Raw genomic sequence first — 20134 nt, forward strand, 5'->3', positions numbered from 1 at the left:
CACACACACAGTTATAATAATAGAACCCAAGTTGTTTTAATCAGTTTGTAGAAATAAAAGTAAATAATCGTAACGCATCATGAATCGTGAATGAAAAAAAATATGTATACCATACTGCTTGATTCATTTACTCATAAACAACAGCCATCTGTTAACAATAACATCAGCTATCCCACTGCTGTCCTAGAAACTGTTGTCTGTGTGACTGGGTCTGTGTCTCCTGGTTGCTCTTCCCAGAAATTACAGACATACAACTAATATGCAGCAGGAAATACTTTTATGAGGAGTTGAGTTATGTGAGTTGATGATGGGAGTGCAAAGCGTAGAACTCTGACACCAATAGCCATGCTCTGAGCCCACACTGCGGTCTGTGGTTAGATTTAGGTGACAAAAGCATTTAAGTTTAGGGAAAGATCTATTTTTGGTTATTTTCAGGCAGCAAAAATATTTTTTGTTAAATATTCAAGGAAACAAATGAAATATGTCATTAGTGAAAATTTTAGCATTATGCCAAATGTAATTGGTTACCATTGCATCTCCTTTATAAATATTTTTTTGCTGTTGCAAATGTAATGTGTGAGAAAAGGCTGAGATTTTCAAGTATAGCAGAAAATGTAAAATCCCCCAAAACTCACAGTCACATGAGTGTTGGCTTGCCAACCCTCCTTGTATGTTAGACGTGAACTTTACAAAGCCTGGATGTATGGCTACTATTTTGTTATACCTGAACAAAACAGAGGCAAAACATTAAGAGTTGAGAGGCTAAAGTAAAAACACAAGCTCAAAATCCAGTATCCGTCCATAACAACAAAAGCAGCCGTCTGATGCTGCTCTTTCTTCTCTCCTATCAGGCAACCCAGTATGTCTTAAAGGTACATTTCTCAGTTTTAACCATTTCACCCTAGCATTTCATCTGCTTGCTATAATATAATTACCAAACCAGAACAACTAGCCTTGTACTCTTTAAAAATCCTGTTTGCTGCTGTTGTTGCTTGATAGTTCACGCATCACCAAATACAAGAATGATTTAATTATAACTTCCTCAGTTTTTCCCCTTGTTTAGCCGCAGCAACCACATGATCATCAATATCTCTGCTGTGGTTGTGTCACTTGATCTCAACTCTTCTTCAGCTCATCTGAAATGAATTTTTCTTGTCTTACATAATTTACCTAGCTTCATTTTAGGTGGTTTGGTCCATTGTCCTGTTTTCTCACTGCAGATACAAACGTCAGATGTTATCCACAAAAGATGACACTGTCATGTTTACTTAAGTCACAGTGCCAACACCAGATAATGACTTTTGAGTGGAGACAGTGCTTGTTTTTGCTTTCGATATGACAAATACAGCTATACAGCAACAGCTGCCTGACATCTGCTGCCAAGGCCTTTTACAGAGCAGATCTGCTCTGCAAATAAATGGACATATTCAAACCCATTTATTTTGTTTGTCTGGATAAGACAACTTGGGAAATTAAGCTGTCCAACCCAAACTTGAGCCCTGCTCTGCCAGATGAGAGATGAACCAAAGCTGACTGAGTGTTCTGCTCTGCTGATTGTTTACCCAGTTGTTCTACGGGATGCAACCAATACATAAATACATTTAAAAAGATGAGTAAACCTCTAAAGAACCTTCCTGGCTTTGATAGAACAAGATTTTTAGAATACACTGTGAGCTGTCTGCCTAAATACTATTTCAGCTGCATGGCTAGAGAGATGGCAATATTTGTCTGTCTGCTCTTGTGTCGACCAACCACTTTAGTCCAGACAATTTCAGTGGTTGAAATATCCCAATTATTCATTTAGTACCATCAGTTCAAAATTTCTCTTTGCCTGACACTTTGGGCAATGATCAAATGCCCCTAATCACACTCCATCAGCCTGAGCTGTACTTTGTGTCTTGTGTCAGCCTTACACCTCAGGTTAAATCTGTCAATGTATGGACACATGATAACCCTGATACACTTGCAGGCTGTTTTGTACAAAGTGGGACACGTTCTCTGACAGGAAAAGTGGAGAGGTCACTACAGACTGCATCAAATTATACACTGATGCAGGTTTTCACGAATTGCAAGCTATTCATTAACAAGGAGGTCAGGAACTGTATCAGTACAGGAAAAAATAATGCATTCAAGAATAATGACCAGCTACAATTAAGAACTGTACAGATGGAGTCAAACTAGAGACTGAAAAAGGGAAAACAGCATAAGGTGAAACTTGAGAAAAACGTGTAAAATATGAACACTAAGAAACTGTGAAACTGTGACTAACATGAAATACTTGAAGAAACCTTAACATGTTGTGGATAAACTATCCAAAGCAAACAAACTGAGCAGATTTTATAAAAGCTTTGATACACATGACTTCTTGGCTGAATGTGCAGTGTTTTGGAAAACATTTCCACCCAAGATGCTCTTAATCAATGCCAAAGAGGTGGAGACTGTTTTTTAAAAAAATGCCACTATTAACAAGGACACTGGACGAGATAGGATTTTTGCATTTGTTTTAAAAATGTGTGCAGAGGATTTAACACCTGATTGGTGCCCCAACTTTCAGAGGTCTGTGGACTCTAACATTATACCAGCGATGTGGAAATAGCTAGTCATCACACCACTCCCCCCAAAAGCTGTCTTGAAGAATATAATGACCATCCTACAGTGCAGGTGGACTGTAGTGTGGAAGGTCCAAGCAGAGGATATTTGTTCCGAGGTGCAGCAGAGGTTGCACTTTCTGAGAAGGCACAAAACCTTTGGTGTGAACCAGGAAGTACAGCTTGTATTCTATTATGCAGTAGTGGGGGAGCCTCTTGTGCTCTGTTGTCTCTACATGTTTTGGTAATCTGCTGACAGTACAGTCGAAAGCCAAGACCATTCAGCTTATACAGACAGCCATGAAGATTGTGGGAGTCCAACATCCTGGTTTTCAGGCCATTTTCAACAAACCTTAATCAGACAGGCCCAACTCATGTTCTCCAATATGAATATCAGCTCCTTCCCCCAACAGATGGTACACTGTGTCAAACATTCCTTGGCCCCGCTCCATTCAAAGCCCTTCATACCAACTAGGTGGCAATATGTAAATGCCATAGCTGTCCCTTTTGTTGTTGATCATTGTTATGTGTTTATTTATATTACCATGTGTGCTCTTATTCCAGTACAGATGTGTGTGCAATTGATGCATGAATGTAATTACATAATATCCAAGGCAAATTTCCCATTAGGACAATAATAAAGTCAATCTTATGTTATTAAGAGAGCCGCTGTGTGCATTTACACATAAGGCATGGCCACTTAACTTGACTGATCATTTAAAACTCTGGTCAGGATTAGTGATGCCTACCATTCACTTTTGATCTGGTAGCAGTACGTGGAATTCAGTGCCAGTACTTTGTCAGCATTATCAAAACAGATGGTTACTAGTGAAGTAGAGACCAGCAATATACCTTTGCAGTGTCTAATCTGCCCAGTTCTACCAGGCTGTAATATTTCCCCTTAAATAGTGTGCAGTTCACATATTATATAGTATATATATATACTATATATAGTATATTATTACTATACTCAGGCTTCATACTGAAAATATGATATACTGTTTTAGTGTACAAAAAAGCATGCTGATAAAGAATTTCATATGGAGGTGGCTGGCTGTGTGTTGAGGCTGAGGGTTGGCTAGTACTAGTAAAAATGTTAATTTTCAGTGTCTTCCAAGACAAAAGCGCAGTTATCTCCAATAATAACTTATCCAGCTAGCTATTTAATTGTAAGGTGCTGTCGATGATGTTGTCATTGCCTTACCTGAAGTTTTGTGGTTCACAGAGGGTTCCAGGATCCACCATAGAATGTAGCGCAGACTGCAATAATGCTGATGTTGCAGAGGACTTGGCTTTCATGTTATTAAACCCTTGAGCTTTGAGATATATTTTTTTCTCTTTTACCCGGTGTTTCTACACATCTGACGTGTTTCCCTGGATAAGCTACAGGTATTGTTGTCTGTGTTGAGTTTGAAAAGTGTAACTGTTAGTGACGCTCACTGTTGTGATGTAGTTGCGTTCTCTCTTTTTCTGTATATTCTCTAAGTTCCTCTGGTAGTATGAACATTATTTGGTTGGTGCCTTTAAAAGTACAAAGTTCAAAATGGAGCCTTAGTCAGAATCAAAAACTAGCAGCCACACCTGTGCTGGACTGTGTGCTGTTTGGTGCTGGGCTTAAGATAGGGTCCTTTGTTTACTGACTCAACCATTTTATCTTAACATGAACATAAAAATGGGACTTACTGAAAGCAGTCACTCTATTTGTGTTTTACCCTATCTTGACTTCAGGTGCATCCCAAATGTAATTATTGTATACCCATGTTATAAACACAAAGACGCACAGTGAAATAGGTATGAGAAAATTGAATTTGGAATATACTGAATGAGCAGTCAGGCGTGAAGCACTGTATAAAATTCTTGTCGAGACAAAGCCAAAACTCAGTGTCAATGACAGTGCAAGTGACAATGAAATATTTAATACCATTTAATGTTGAATTGAGTCCTGTGAGGGTTGGAAGATGATGAGACATCAAATATAGCTCTCAAAAGATGCTTTTGCACAGTGGAAAATTCCCAGTGCAGGCGTAGAAGTAGTGGATGAAAGGATGGAAACATAAACACTGCATGTTTCCAAGGATGGCTCAGTATATGAGAAAACAGCTCTAAACTCAGACATCAGTGTTAGATGCTGTCAAGACAGGAAGAAATTGGCACAGGGAGAAGCGCTGATGAGCCTTTTCCATTGGATGCTAGATATAGCACTGTCTAGTTGCTGAAAGCGTTTGACTGCTGTTATGGATGCTATACGATGTACTGCATTATATGGTTAGAAAACCGGATTTTGTTCGTAACATGAACAATAAAGCCCAGGCTTCACAATGATGGGACTGGGTTGCTGCTTTGTGGAAAATGTGAAACTGCACAAAACCCAAGCTAGCATTGAATGCAATTACTATCTGAAATAAGCTTGCATTCATTTTTAAAATCAAATCAATTCATTGCTTTATTGAAGGTAATGGTAAGATTGAGTCAAATGTAATAGCAGGCCTAGTACTGAAATTTACATTTTGTTTACTGGACAGATATCATTTAATTAGCCCTGTTAACAGCAGCAGACAGCTTTCACAAAACAAACTGTGAAAAATCAACTGTACCTGCTTAGTGACAAGTAAGCTAATAATAGCTGCTAAGGACAATGGAACATTTAGCTGCCAAAGAGCCACACATGTTTTCTTAGGAGTTTGTGGAGACTAGTTAAAACAAAAAGGAAGTTTTGTGCTTGTGCTTTCATCAGCTGACTAGCAAAACGATTTTTTTTAAAAAAAAAAAAAAAAAAAAAAGAATGACAATGCTATTCTCTGCCAGATGCAAAAGCAGGCAAATGGTTTCTAACATGATAGCAATAATAAGCATGGAGTAAAGCCAAGTACTGTATCTTTTAGCTTGTTTTTATGCTTTTCCAGGCCCTGCTTCCAAAATTCACATTGCAAATTCAGCAGTAAATCTTGACAAAACTGTTATTAAGCTAACAGTCCTGATGTAAAATACCTGAGCGATCACCTAAGTGACATAGCGCCATGATCACAGGGGAATTAAGCCAAATGTAAAATATTCAAATATCAAGAACACTATGAGAAATGATATTGATACTGATTTACTTTAAGTGCTACAGTGTTAATCCATGACAAAATAACAATGGCTTCCTCTTGAAGCAGCTTGATCTTTTATAAATAATCTAAGCATTGGAGACTTGACTTGACTCTTATTTATTTAACTTATTTATTTTCAACAAAAACACAGACAAACTCTGCCAAAAAATACCCCAGCAACTATATTTCCTAAGAAGCTTAAATGTTGTTAATACTGAAAGAAAACTGATGGCCTATTTTTACAAATCTTTCAAGTTTGTTTTAAATTCAAAATAAAAGAAAAATGATGGACTCATAAAAAACTCAATTAATTCATGTATGACCTGCCAGATCTTATTATATAAAAACTCACACTCATATTTTCTTGTTTTTGAACTGGTTTTTGTTTCCTGCTTTCAATTTTTATCTATTTGCCTTAAAAAAATCATTTACAGTCACATTTCCATGTAATCCATTCCAAATATTGAATATATTAATACGAATATGAATGGTCAAAGTTGCCATATTGACATTTCAAGGCATACAATGCAGGATTTGTTTGTTACAGTTTTTAAACACACCGGTACATGATTGTGGACAATGATTCTTGATTGCTGAGCCTTATTTCCTGGTCGTCAAATGGCCACCAACCTTTAACTTTGGTATGTGACAACCTGGGAATGAGACTGAACAATCAGCTACCTTTCTCCAGAATTGTTGATGCCCAGAAATATCCTGAACACATCAGCACAAGATAATGAGAAAAGGCAGAGATCGGGGTCTCTGTAGTTTCAGGCACCATCAGACATCCTTCATAAGTGATGATTAAGACATTACTTTTTAAATCTTTTCTTTATTTTAGTAGAAAATTTTGCATTGTGTACCTTTGAGGTATGTTAAATTATTTACAATATTAACTCATCTATTTCATAACATGCAAGAAAAAACATCTTCAATTTGCTGGTAGCTCCAAGTAGCCTTTGAGTGGCAAAGTGAACTGAATTATTTGTTCTCTGGTCTATAGCTAGCAAATGTTAATGTTAGTGAACTCTGTGATGTTGACCAATAGGGCTCGAGAGTGTGACGTAGCCGAGTGGGAAAACTGCAATGCATTGTGGGCTTTGCGGGCAGCTGAAAAGTGTGTTTACACCTCCATGCATGACGCTGCTCTTGTGTTCTGTTGTTTTGTTTTAACAAGTTGAAACGTGCTGTGTCATTAACTGCCACAATCGTTTGCATGATCGCTTTGGTAAAGAAAAAACAATGGGGTGAGATTTTTCTCATTTCCAACGTGGAAGCAAAGCCAAGGACCTTGTATCTGTGAGCTAACGCCGAAGGGCCTGGATAGCAGCAGTGAGACAACCAAACATCATTTTCAACGCCATCAACAGATAAAATACAATGCGGAAACCCAGATAAATATCACTGCTCATGCTCATATGGATCAATTCCACCAATTTTACTAACAGGCTCCAGCTTGTCTCGGTATGGTCCATTGTCTTTCTCTTTGGTAGGGTCCATTTTTTCATGGTGTGTCTCTCTCTCTTGCAGCACCTTATCTAACGCGAAGTGATGTAAGCAAAAAACTTTTGCCCGCAAAAATGGCAACCCTGGCACATCATGCATTGCGAGATCATGTGCCCTTTCGAGCCCTATTGCAAACCACCTTTAAAGTGTTGGAGGAAGTGACAAAACTAGCTACGCTGTCACAATGTCAACTCTTCCAACACCATCTCTTTCACTAGGATTATATATGAACGCCTTTCTGTCTGGTGTGTCTGGGCAATGAGCGACTTTAATCCCAGTCCTACGATACTTTTTACTTTCACACACTGGAGGCAATTTCTGGATTTTAAGAATGGACGCACTTAAGGCAAAACATCATTTAGTGCCACTTAAAGAATAACTAGTAGAACATGATATTTCAAGCAAAGCAGAGAGGAATCTGCTGATGAATCCATTAACCAATGTTTTCTTTTGTTTTGTTTAAGCAATTCTTCAAGTTGCAACAGAACTTTGGTGAACTAACTACATCTATGGCACTTTTGCCCTGAATCAGCGCAGGATCTCACAGCTGCTCAAAAATTAATGAAGCTTGAGTGCACTGTCTTGTTGTGCCTCTGGTAAATTGATGCTCTTAATCATTCATTTTAAAAAAATCCTGTCCCTTGTTTGTTTCTCTCAAGCGGCAGCAACAACAACATTTACACGATGACAGAATACACATCTCTAAGCCTACTACCACTACTTTTTTATGTCTGCGTCTAATTCCTTTCAACAGAATTATCATTATCACTCCTCCTTCTCTCCAATTCCCACAGACATCCTTTCAAATCAAATCCATTACCATAATCAAGTACTAAATTGTAAATTACAGCTGAAGTTATTGTATCATTAGAAGGTGGTTTTCTTGTATTGTACAGCACTGTGAGTACTATGGAGAAAACCTTGACAACAGAATGTACTCACCCTGTCAGTCCCTCTTCATTAACATACTTTTCAATCTTGATTAGAATTTCCCCTGTGGTGGATGGGCCCTCAAAATTCAGTGATTCAGTTTTCACAACTTGAGCATGCACTGAAATGCTCTGCCTGAAATACATCCCATGAGACTGATGTCTCTAATTAGGGAAGGAAATGTGCTTTTCAAAATAGCTCTTCAAAAAAACCTTTTGAGTGTGTACATGAAATTCTATTCAAAGTAAAATTTAAAAAATTAAGCTCAATAATTCAACAAAGGGAATACCGTATTACATGTTATAAACCATAAAGATATAATTTCTTGCTTTTGCAATATCCTCAGTAAATTAGTCAGTAAACATCAGTAAACTGTAAATATTTTTTATCAACATAACATTAATGCAGTATATTACTTTTGAAACTTCCAACATGAATTAATATTTCTGTCTTCTTTTTTTTTTTTTTTTTTTGGTCCAGAATGGCCCATTCATTCAGTTTTTCTTTTTCATCATATTTGCCTCAAGGTTAGGAGACAAGTCTATACAAACCTTTCAGATATTTCCTTGACATGTTTAGCAATTCACAAAAAATGTTAAAAAAAAATCAAAACAGAAAACATAGAATAAAATAGAAATAATAAAAACTCTTAGTGCAAAAAATAGGGCTTACGTTTATGGGCAATAATGTGTATTTTGAAATGAACTGGCTTCTGGCTGTCACCTCATCTGCTTGCTCTTCTGGCCAGAGAGCATGAAGCAGTCCCCAGGGGTCCTTTGTTCTCTTGGATGTTAGTCCTGTATGAACATTAGGCTTTCATTTCTGGATTTCAAAGGTGCCACAAGCTTTTTAGACAAAATAACGGCAAGAACCTCTTTGTATGCAGAAATCATATTTATGTGAAAACCGCAGAGTAGAACAACGCACAAACAAAGAGAAAGAGATGCACACACACACACACATTTGAGATGACATGACACATGAGCAAATACTTCTAAACAAAAGCAGATGCACATGCGTACAGTTAGCTCACACTGTGTGCTTGTTCTTCAGGGGATGGAGGAACTCCTGGTAGCCGGGAGGCAATGGTGGGCACAGCTTAACACAACGGATTTCTTGGCTGAGGAAGACTGCCTCCTGCCAAAATAGCGATGTATTTCAAGCTAAGGGACACCACAGGAAGCATTTCATGTTCTGATCTCTCTGTTGTTGTAATCCGCTTGTGTGCAAAAAGGCTGAAACTAACTCAGTGACTCATGCCTTAATGAAGCTGTCAGTGCTGGCATGAATGTAAACTCCAGCACAGTTTTGTATGTTAACTGAACCCCTCATAAATTTGGCAGTCCTTCTTAGAATGTGTGATTACCTCCGTCAGCTGTCACTGCAGCTTTTTCTTGCAAAACTAATTTGGACAATTTCAAACTGATCCTGAGGTGGCTGATGTAGTTCAGTAACTATATATTATCACTTCTGCTATCTTTGTAGAAGATGGATGATCCCACAGAGAATTATCAACTTAGCTTTGAGAATAGCAAGTGACTGGGTGGTAAAGGAAGATGAAAACTATGTTGGGAAAAAGCTGAAGCTACAGTTGGCAAGCTAGATGCATTTGAATTATTGTTGGGGAATTATTTATTGGAAATGCTAATTGGGTATACTTACCTGCCAGGTTAGATTAAAGCAATAAGCAAAGAGAGAAACTGTGTTTACTTTGATTTTCGCAAAGTTTAAAGGCATTGAAAAATCCATACAAAGCGGCTTTCATGAAATATCCCACAGTGAACGAGAGAAAACACATATTGTCGTTGTTTCTTTGAAATTTATTTAATGAATAGAGAGCCCTCTTGTGAAGTGGTGACCTGTCCAGAGAGGTTTTCATGCCTTCTCGGTTGTGCATGCTGGGAGTAGCCACAAGCATTTTTTTTTTCAGACCCTTTACATTGTTCAAAATTACAAATTGCAAAAATGCATAGTCTTGTTAAGCACTCAAGACCATGTCTGTTTTTGTTGGACACATCACTCCTAGCACTTTGGCGATTTCACCACAAAGAACAAAGTAAATATGTGGTTAACAGTAATAAAGAAATAATTATTGAAGTGCAAATAAGCTATTATAAATAACCTCAATCTTATCTGTTGATGCATTTAAATTGGCTGAGGAGGTAAAGCAGGTTGTTTACTAATCTGAAGGGCAGAGGTTCAGTTCCCAGGATCAGCTGTGTGTCATAGTGGACTTGGACAAGATAGTGATCCCCAAATTGCTCCCGATGAATGCCTGTGTTTAGAAATATTGTAAGGATGGAAAGCAGTGTTTCACTTCTGACAAGCAGGTTGGTAGCATGCATGGCGGCTTTTTCCATCAGTGTATGAATGTGGCACGTGTTGAAAAGTCCTTTAAGTGATTGGCAGACTAGAAAAATGCAATGCATTTTCATCATGATCATTTCTATCTATGAGTGTTGAGTGTTCATATTGCACCACTCACAAAGCAACATCCAGAAAGCAGGACTTCAGAAGTGTCTATCTATCCTGTATTGAAAGTCTTGTGTAGGATACTTGGCAAGACTGTCTAAAACTAAGTACACTGTCTTTGTCAAGGCAAAATGCATATAAATCCAAGTATAGCAATGTCGGCCAAATTAATATTCCTGTCACCTGTAGCTGCACCTATGCCAACACAGTTCACTTCAATATCTTTTAATTGGTCAGCATCTTATTTCTCTGCTGATAATCTCTCGTAATTACCAGAGGGTTATGAACAAAACATGTGAATTTGGCCCTGAATACTGCAGAAATATCATTTCCAGATGCAGATCAGATCGTGCAGTAGTTCAGGAATTATTAGTATTGGGTTTTTTTTAATAGCCAGATGTGAGGAAAAATCCCACAGCTAAACAGTTTGGCATCTGCCTTTCACAGTGGGCCAGTGTGTGGTAAATGAAGCACAACCATTTTCCTCTCCATCCTATTACACGTTCACTGCCAAAAGAGTGGGCAGCTAATCGGTTGTCATTGTTGTGGATTGGAAATACCTGTCATGTTGTGTCTGTGAAAGCAATAACATAAAAATAGCAGTGGAAGCGAAACTGCCGTGTGGTTGGTTCAAGTCACTGGACAGCTTCTGAAAGAAGGCAGATGCTAAAATATTGAGCTGTAGGCAATCTTGTTTGCTCCAAGCTTGACTTGGTCACTTTACCTTTGAGTGGATAAGTGGGAGTTCATGAAAATAGCTATGAATTTTCGGTTAGTTTTCTTAGTCCTTGGCATGACCCCATCTTTTCTGTGTGTACACTGCCAAATTTGAAAACTTTTTTAATAAAAGAATAATCTCAACTACTTTCATTTGGTGACATTGTGCAGAACCCATTCTTAAAGACATCCATTTTCTCAGAAAGCTTTAAAAAGCCAGTAAATTGTGAACTGTGATGGCAGCTTGTGAGCTACTAAGTAATGTGTCTTGAATAGAAGTGTCATCTGCTAGTTTAATAATCTTAAAGATTCTGTAGAAAAATAGCTTATTGTTTAGTGCTATTCCTAAATACCAAGGGTTCTGAGTTGTTAGTGTTCTTCACACACCCTCCTTTAAAATAATGGCTTCAAAACTAACTGAAAAGGAAAACAGCTCACTCATTTTACTATAGGTAAAATCAGGGTGTGAATTTGCACGTTGATCGTGTGTTTTCCAGAGTTTTAGCCAAGTGCAAAGTGCCACCTATGTGGACATAGAGGTCTCTGGAGCACATACACCAGCAGCTTCTTTTAATCTGTAAGTACAGTCACAGCAACATAACACCTGAGGCAAATTCTTTGGCTTGCGATTTCCTTTACAAAACCAAAGGCATTTCCAAGACATTTCCATAAATAGGTTGCAATAAAAATTTAATAGAATGAAGGAAGTTAGATGTTCGGTGTTCAGTACACCACAAAACCAAAGAACTCAAGACAGGAGACAAAGAGTTCAAAAGACAAGACAAGGACTTTGGGCAATGGTTTGACCTTAGAAAAATTTGAACCTTAAGGCTAATTTACCATCTGAATCTGAGCCACCAGTCCACTTGTCCTTTCAATATATCGTGCTCTTTCATGTGTATGAACTATGTATGGAGGCAAATACCCTTTTATCCTTGATGCTCCAGCTCTGTGTGAACATGGACATAATGACAAAAACAAATGGGCAAATCAATGTGGTAGTTGTACCACAAAGCATCCATGCATTGTTTTCATATTTCGTCGATATATCTTTAGGCCTACAGTGTCACTGGCTATTGTTATTGCTATTGTTAGTTCATGAATTATTTGGAAGAATTTGACCTCTTCTCAGAATAGAAACGTGTGTTTATGAGATTACACTTTGTTGTCTTTGACAGTTGCATTACAGAAATCCAACTGATACAGATGATTATTAATTATTCCCTTTTTGCCTGAACATGTTTTTTTGGTTACTGATAATTGAGACTCCTCTTTAGGGGGATATATGGGGTTCAAGCACAAACTTAATGTGCGTGAGAAAGCACCTGCTCCATGTATACTTTCAGATGAATGATTAAAAGACAAACATCTACTGACCTTTTGAAAGAAAACAACCGGAAACCTAGGTGTTACATTTGACTCAAACCTCAGCTTTGATCCCCAAGTCAAACAAATTGTCCAATTATGTTTCATCCAACTGTGTATGATCTCAAAACCAGTCCACCCACAGTTTGACCTCGAAAAGGTGATCCATACCTTAATTTTCTCCAGGTTAGACTACTGTAGCTGTCTTCCGTCCGGCATCTCGCACAAGTCAACCAAAAGTGATCAACAAAACTAAACAGTAACACTGTACTTTTTGTCTTCCCTTCCCTACATGCTGAAAAGAAACAACCACTGACTTTCAAAAACAGGAAATTGACTGCAGTCCTGCACCGGATCTTAATGTTTTGCTTCTGTTTGTTTCTTGAACATCACCCAACTATAATATACACAGGGCTGCTAGCCAAATCCATAAATAAAATTAAAAGTTAAAGTTAAATATTCTTCACAATTGACTTGATGTTGCCATAATTTGATCTAATCTGTGTATGCTGAGCAGAAAGGTGGGTAGAGAGAGGAGGAAAAGTTCCTGTTTCTTTCCTACAGGTGCAGGCATTTTATATGTAAATTTGTCTAAATGCGACAATATTGACTAAAATTGAGATTACAACATAATATATAATTACATTAGACAAGAAATACTCTTGCATAATGTTACAAGCTAACTATGAAAGTTATGTCTATGTGTGCAGTATGTTGTAGACGTCTGTGAAAGAGTAACCAGCAATGTACAACCAGCAACCAGTGCATGTGTGAAGTCCTGTAGATGGGGATGGGATGTGAGTGTTTCACTGCAGAGAGGCTATTGCTTTTACAGCTCTGGGGAAGAAGCTGTCCCTGAATCTGTTTGTGCTTGTTTTAATGCTCCTGTACCGCTTTCCTGATGGAAGCGGTACAAACAGTTCGTTGCCCGAGTGGGTGGGATCTGTTGCAATGCGTCTGGCCTTTTTCTGGACTCAGGCAGTGTAAACTGAGTCCAGATCTGTTAGACTGCAGGCCACAATCCCCTGTGCTGTCCTCACCACCCGGGCTAAGTCCTTCCTGTCCTGTGCTGTGCAACTGCCATACCACACAGTCACACTGAGACACAGGATGCTTTCAATTGTGGGCCTGTAAAAGTTTGTGAGCAGCTGAGAAGAAAGTCCAGTCCGCTTCAGTTTCCTGAGAAAGAAAAGCCGTTGTTGGGTCTTTTTCACCAGGTGTGAAGTGTTCACTGACCAGGAGAGGAAATGTGGATGACCAGGAACTTAATGCTGTCCACCGGCTCCACCGCCTCCCCAGGTATACAGATGGGAGTGTGTTCAGTCTTCCTGGACCTCCTGTAATCCACTATGACCTCCTTGGTCTTGCTAATGTTCAGGACAAGGTTGTTCCTGGAACACCACTGTGTCAGGTTCTGGACCTGACACTAATTGCTGAAACAGGCTCAAAGCCTGCCTTGATGATACAGAAAAGCATCCTGAATGTTTTTTATTGCCCAGGTGAAGCACGCAATTATTATTGCAGTATTCATTCATACACACACCAATCCTGAGCTATTATTTCAGATTTGTTTTTTATTGGATGTTTACTCTTAAAAGTATCACAGGTTACTTTGATGTGTTTGAGAGCTTTGGCTGCAACTGTTGCCATCTGTTGCATCTATTGCCAACCCCCAGGCAATGAAAGACATGCTCTGTGGTGATGACAGATGTGTCACCTCTGAAAGTTCAGTATTGTATGTGCTGAAAGTACAGGGTGAATGGCCCTGACCTGCTAATTGTTCATTTTCTCCAGGATCGAGAGCATCTCTCAGCCTCTCATACCTGAAGAATAAAAAGAAAAATGCCTAATGCTGTGTCAGCAGATCCTGGAGTGGGTGACAATGTGATAAGCCCAGGGCTTTGCTTTCACTGTCATTAGCAAAAACATGTACCCTCATTCATGGATGAATGATATGCTGTGAGATCTATCTCTTTGCTCCAATGTCATGCTGAATAGAAAATACTGAAAAACATTTTTGCCTTAATGAATGGTTTGATGTCAACATAGGGGTCACGACTGTTAGTAAAAGCCTGCATCTCAAGTCACAATAATAACGGTCTCGTCAAATACTTCCAGGATAAAGAAAGGGACTGTGGAGGGCATTTCAAAGACATCAATATATACCTTTAAAGGGCCGGGGTGGGGGAGGGGTCCTGCTCTGAATCTCCCCCAGGGAAGCACACAATCATGTGATCTCACCACACACTGTCATATGCAAAAGAGACAAGGATTACATAAATGTTTCTAAATTCGAAAGCATTTCCCTCAGAAAAACAATTTTACAGTATCGCCCAACAACACAGAGCCTGACAGCTTGCAAGCTGCAGGAGAATACAAGAGCTGTTGTTTAAGCGTGTGCCTATCTGAGGGCATGCTAATTTAATTTTAATGCATCCATCTGTGCATTAATGAGATATAAAGATGCAAACAAATAAGTTGTGGACGATCAGACTTTATGGTTGGATGTTTATGGAAATGTTTTTCTGTAATTTTAAAATTCGTTAACTGCAAAACAAGAATACGATAAAGGGAAATTATATATCAAGATGTATAACCTGAGGTATGTAAGAAACAAAACAAAAACAAAATATTTTTTCTCTACTCTGAAAGCAATAATTACTCCTTACTTCTCTATTCTATTTCATCCAGCCTGCAGTAGGTACTGTAGTTTGTCAAGTCCCGCACTATATTGACTTTTATGAATACAAAAGTTCCTTTTTAGCAACACACACACGCACAAAAACAATCATTATAAAGATAAACCCGTCAGCCCTGCATGGATGAAAAGAGGCAAACAAGAACCCAGAGGAAACGTTTAAACATCGCTCCAGTTAACTTTCACAAGCAAAATTTTGGTTGTATATATGATAGAAAAAATAAATAGCCCAACCAATTACAGTAGTTATTTAAGGTGGACTGATGATTGCACCAGGGGAAAAGAGCTCAACAATAAAGCTGGCTTCTTTCTGTTAGGAATATGAAAAGGTAACAAGAATTTATACATTCGGTCAGGCAATAAAGAAATGCCTCTTCACCATCATGTACCATTCAAATAAATGTCTGAAATATTCGGAATGAAGCCAAACATTGAAGAAAAAAACACATCAGCTTAACATTTCCAACAAATCCTGTGAGCAGACTAAAGGATTGGGATGGTCACTGTGGATTTGGAATAATCAAAAACATATATAAAAAAAAAAAAAAGAGCCACAGTTTTGCACCTGGTGACAAATTCTTTGATAGACATGACCCATCAGCAAAATCAAACTGTATCCCTTAAAGTTTCAGGTTTGCATATGTTAAGGTGTCAACATTTATTCCAAAATATACTGAGCAAACGTAAAATAGTTAAATGTGATTTTCCCAGGAAAATGAGGTGTGCATGTAAGGTACGACAATGAACTAGAGGTAATTTTTCAAAAATGCATTTGTATTTGTAAAGGCACAATGGGCCGACCACAGCTTGTGGTGGTTTGGTTGACAGAAAAAAACAATAGAGAAACTGAAAATGACAAAGTGACTTTTATCACCTTCCATGACCTAATTGGACTGTTGCACAGCAAACCTTCGCCACAACTTGAACATTCGAGTAAACAGAGTTTCCATGCCTGGCAATAAAGAAAGACAATTATTATGTGTAGGCAGCAGTGTTATTCACAGAGGACCATTAACAAGTATGACTGCATCTACACATCATTGCTCAGATTTCCTGTATCAACTTCTTGCTCACCAAGCGTCACTGTTGCCAACTTTGCAAGTTTTTCACCAGATTTAGTGACTTGTCAGACCCCTTTTAGTGACTAAACATCACATAAGAGCCAAGAAACAAATCCAGTGACATTTTTAGTTGGCATCAGCTATTTTCTTGCCCTTTCTCACAGATCTCCAGCTCACATAAGTGCCTGCTGGCTCACATAACATGTTGGTTATGTGCGTTGCTAGGGATGCCAGATTGGGTCGACCAGTCAGCAGCATGGCTTAAACATGAATGAGCTGCTCAGGAGGTGTGGAAAACACTGACTGAGGTTAGATATCTTGAGGAGGAATGATAGAGAACAGTACATGATTCCAGCCTCATGGGTGAGTAAAACAAGCAAGAGTCACCATTTTCTGAAATTCTATAAACCATAAAAAATCATCTAAATCAATTAATGCAAACAATAATCAGGAGATTAATCATCAAGGAACATAATTAGTTGTAGCCCTGCATAAAATAGCTCAAAATTAGCCTCATCTACAGCTGTAAAATGCTGCTTACATATTAATGAATGAGTAATGATAACCTACAGTAATAGTCACTCACACACACATATTTTTCTACATTCATTCTAATCCTTTTATTTAAAAAATGAATTTATATAGAACATATACAGAAATGTTGCTCCCAGCAGTAATCAATATATTTTAATGTGAAACATATACTACATTTGGAAATATAGTCCATGACATGATGAGGCAGTTATAGCAAGAAGTTTTAACTCCAATGTCTAAAAATCATTTCAGCTATGAATCACCATATTAGTGCTTGCTGCAAACATTACATAATCCATCCATCCATTTTCTATAGCGCTTATCCGTCAGGGTCGAGGGGGAGCTGGAGCCTATCCCAGCTGACTACGGGCGAGAGGCGGGGTTCACCATGGACTGGTCGCCAGTCAATCGCAGGGCCAACACACAAATACAGACAACCATACACTCTCACACACACACACACTCACACCTAGGGGCAATGTAGAGTAGCCAATTAACCTAATGTGCATGTTTTTGGTATTGTGGGAGGAAGCCGGAGTACCCGGAGAAAACCCACGCAGGCACAGGGAGAACATGCAAACTCCACATAGAAGGACCCAGACCGGGATTCGAACCTGGAACTCTCTTGCTACGAGGTGCTAGTGCTACCCTGATATAAACTTATAATAACAAAATAAATTCCAGACTGCTATATTATACACCATTGCATTAAAAAAATGCGCTTTTGAAGGTATTAGATTTGGTTGTGTATTAAAACTGCCCCTCTTACCCTAAAACAAAAGAAAAAAAAATTGCTCGCTGTTGTGCTCTCCTTTCAGTTTCCACCTGGTGAGTAAACTGTACGTGTAAATCCTCACTGGGTTGCATCAGTGCAATGAAAGAGCTGCACTTGAGTATGAAACCTTATCAGAACTGTCTTAGGATGATGTGATCCTCTGTTGAGCTCTGGAAATCCTTTTATCGCTTGCCCTCCACAGATGGGTCAGTGCTGCTGCAACTGGGAGGAATTCAGTGATTTCAAGGACAGCACCGCTTCCCCATTGCCTGCTAATATAGTAAATAAATTAAATATGTTTCAGCTTTTACTTGGTGACATTCGCTTGGTGCATCCCTGAGTATCTCTGAATTCATTTGCATTATAAACAGCAATGGCACACACATACACACACACACATATTGTACAGTTGAAGGTAATTAGAATATCGTGCACTGAAACACTGAAATGGTACTAGTAGTGGTAGATTGTTTAGGTCCCCCCACCTCCCCACCTGTAGGTCCCCACCAATGACCAGTTACCTTTCACATGCAAGTAGTCACGTGATTCTGCAAATAGGAAACAAGTGTGGTGTTATGTGTTATACAACTACAGAACATGTTAATTTGAATTTGAAATTCAAATTTACAGGTGAATGCAAACAAAAGTGCATTTCTTCTGGAAAACATGATAAAGATTCTCTTTATAAGCAAAGACTCCACACAAACAGCTGGTGCTAGCACTCCTAACCATGAGCTAATATCTAAACAGTTTTTAGGGCATATAAAGCCTGTGATGTCTTAATCACAGTCTGCGATTCGTGGTCTATCTGCTACCTTCAGTCCTTTGGTTTCTTTGCTCTGTGAAGATGATCCCCCTCTAACCTTAACCAAGTATAGCAGCTGTGTAAAAGCCTTCAAAACAGACACGGCAAGTGAACAAAATGTCATTTTTCATGAGTTATATGGGAGTGGTTTAATTGAAATATTGAGCATGAGTGTGCTGGTGATGGACATTTCTGTCCATCAAAGAAAAATACAACAAATTCAGACACTCACACCTGCTAAAAAATGTAAAAAAAAATTTCTTGAATTGAATTGGTATGGGTGTTCCAAGGTTGCAGTTTGATAGACGAGCACTGGCACACGACAAGAACTGCGTCATTTTGGTAGAGATAGAAGAGATAGAATAAGATAGAAAGAAACATTGATTTCTTAACTGAAAACATATAATCTATTAGAAAGCCATGTGATGAAGCTACATGTAATACAACCATTAGGTAGAAATAACATTTGCCTCTAACACAACACACTGTAGCCAGGGATAGCAGAGCCCTTATTAACAAAAAGGGTCTAAGTGTCTTGCTCAAGGACACTTTAACAAGAATATAACACTGATTGATTGTTGTTGTGTAAAGCAGACCTGTGACTTGCCAGAAATGACTCCTCATCTCCAATTGTTATTGCTACATGGTAGAAAGTCTTTAGTTAGCACTTTTATTACTGTTTGTATCCAACACACAAATTTACCTCTACATCACATTCAAATTCATCTCACATTCACATTGTATGCATTCGGTATCGTACGCATGAATTCACATTCATACATTCTTGTCCACTGTACGCCAGCACATTTTGAATGTCAGATTTCACCTTGTATGTCAGAGTTTGCCTCTTTGTAGTAGATGGACATATAGTAGGCAGACAGCATTGTCGAGTCAATGTAGTACATGCAGTGAAAGAAAGTAGCATCAGGGAGCAAGCCTGGAGAGCAAAAAAACTTCACTTTCAACAAAAAGGAGACAAAAAGAGAGAAAAATAATTTACAATTTATGTATTTATTTATTTTGGTGTTGTTTGCTTCTATCTCCAGGGCATAAGCAGTGCTGGCAGTACCAAGGAAAAGTGGCAGAAACAGATTTAAACTGGCAGCACTGGAGGACTTCAAATTCAACTTCTCTTGCAGTGTCAGTTAAATCAAATCCAAATCTAAAGTACTTTTAAAATATGGTTTTACAACAAAACAGTGTTTAAAACTGTACTTTATTATATGAAGCAGCAACATAAAAGGACTCTATTCCTCTAATGTTATAGGACTCCCTCTGAAAGCATTTTCAAATTAGGACAAACCAGAATGTTTTATGGGTAATGCAAAGGCAAATATACCTACTGTTATCTTCCACTGAAAGCTCTTCTCGCTAAGATTTCCTTGGACTGCAATGTGCTTGGTCTGCATTTTTCTTGATTTAGGCCCGGCTTATCTTAAGCTTATAGAGATGTCAGCAAAACCCCCTTTTAATAGCACACGGCTCTTAATTCATTACCAAATGTAAACTTTGCTGCAGAGGAGAGCAGGATGGGCTGAGGGTAAATTAGAGGGTGTATTCTACTCAACTAATTACTCTGTAAATTCAAGCCCCC

General features: G+C 38.4%; 1 long non-coding RNA gene across 1 annotated transcript in view; it reads left to right on the forward strand.

Moving 5' to 3' along the window:
* The window catches only part of LOC124051468, a 34409-nt gene extending 24368 nt beyond the window's left edge, over positions 1 to 10041 (forward strand). Inside the window, exon 3 of the long non-coding RNA XR_006841833.1 lies at positions 9167 to 10041. This is a non-coding gene — a long non-coding RNA (uncharacterized LOC124051468). The remainder of the gene's footprint in view (positions 1 to 9166) is intronic.
* Positions 10042 to 20134: the final 10093 nt, after the last annotated feature.

Source organism: Scatophagus argus, chromosome 20, assembly GCF_020382885.2.
Source record: "Scatophagus argus isolate fScaArg1 chromosome 20, fScaArg1.pri, whole genome shotgun sequence".
In the NCBI taxonomy this organism is placed as follows: domain Eukaryota; kingdom Metazoa; phylum Chordata; class Actinopteri; family Scatophagidae; genus Scatophagus; species Scatophagus argus.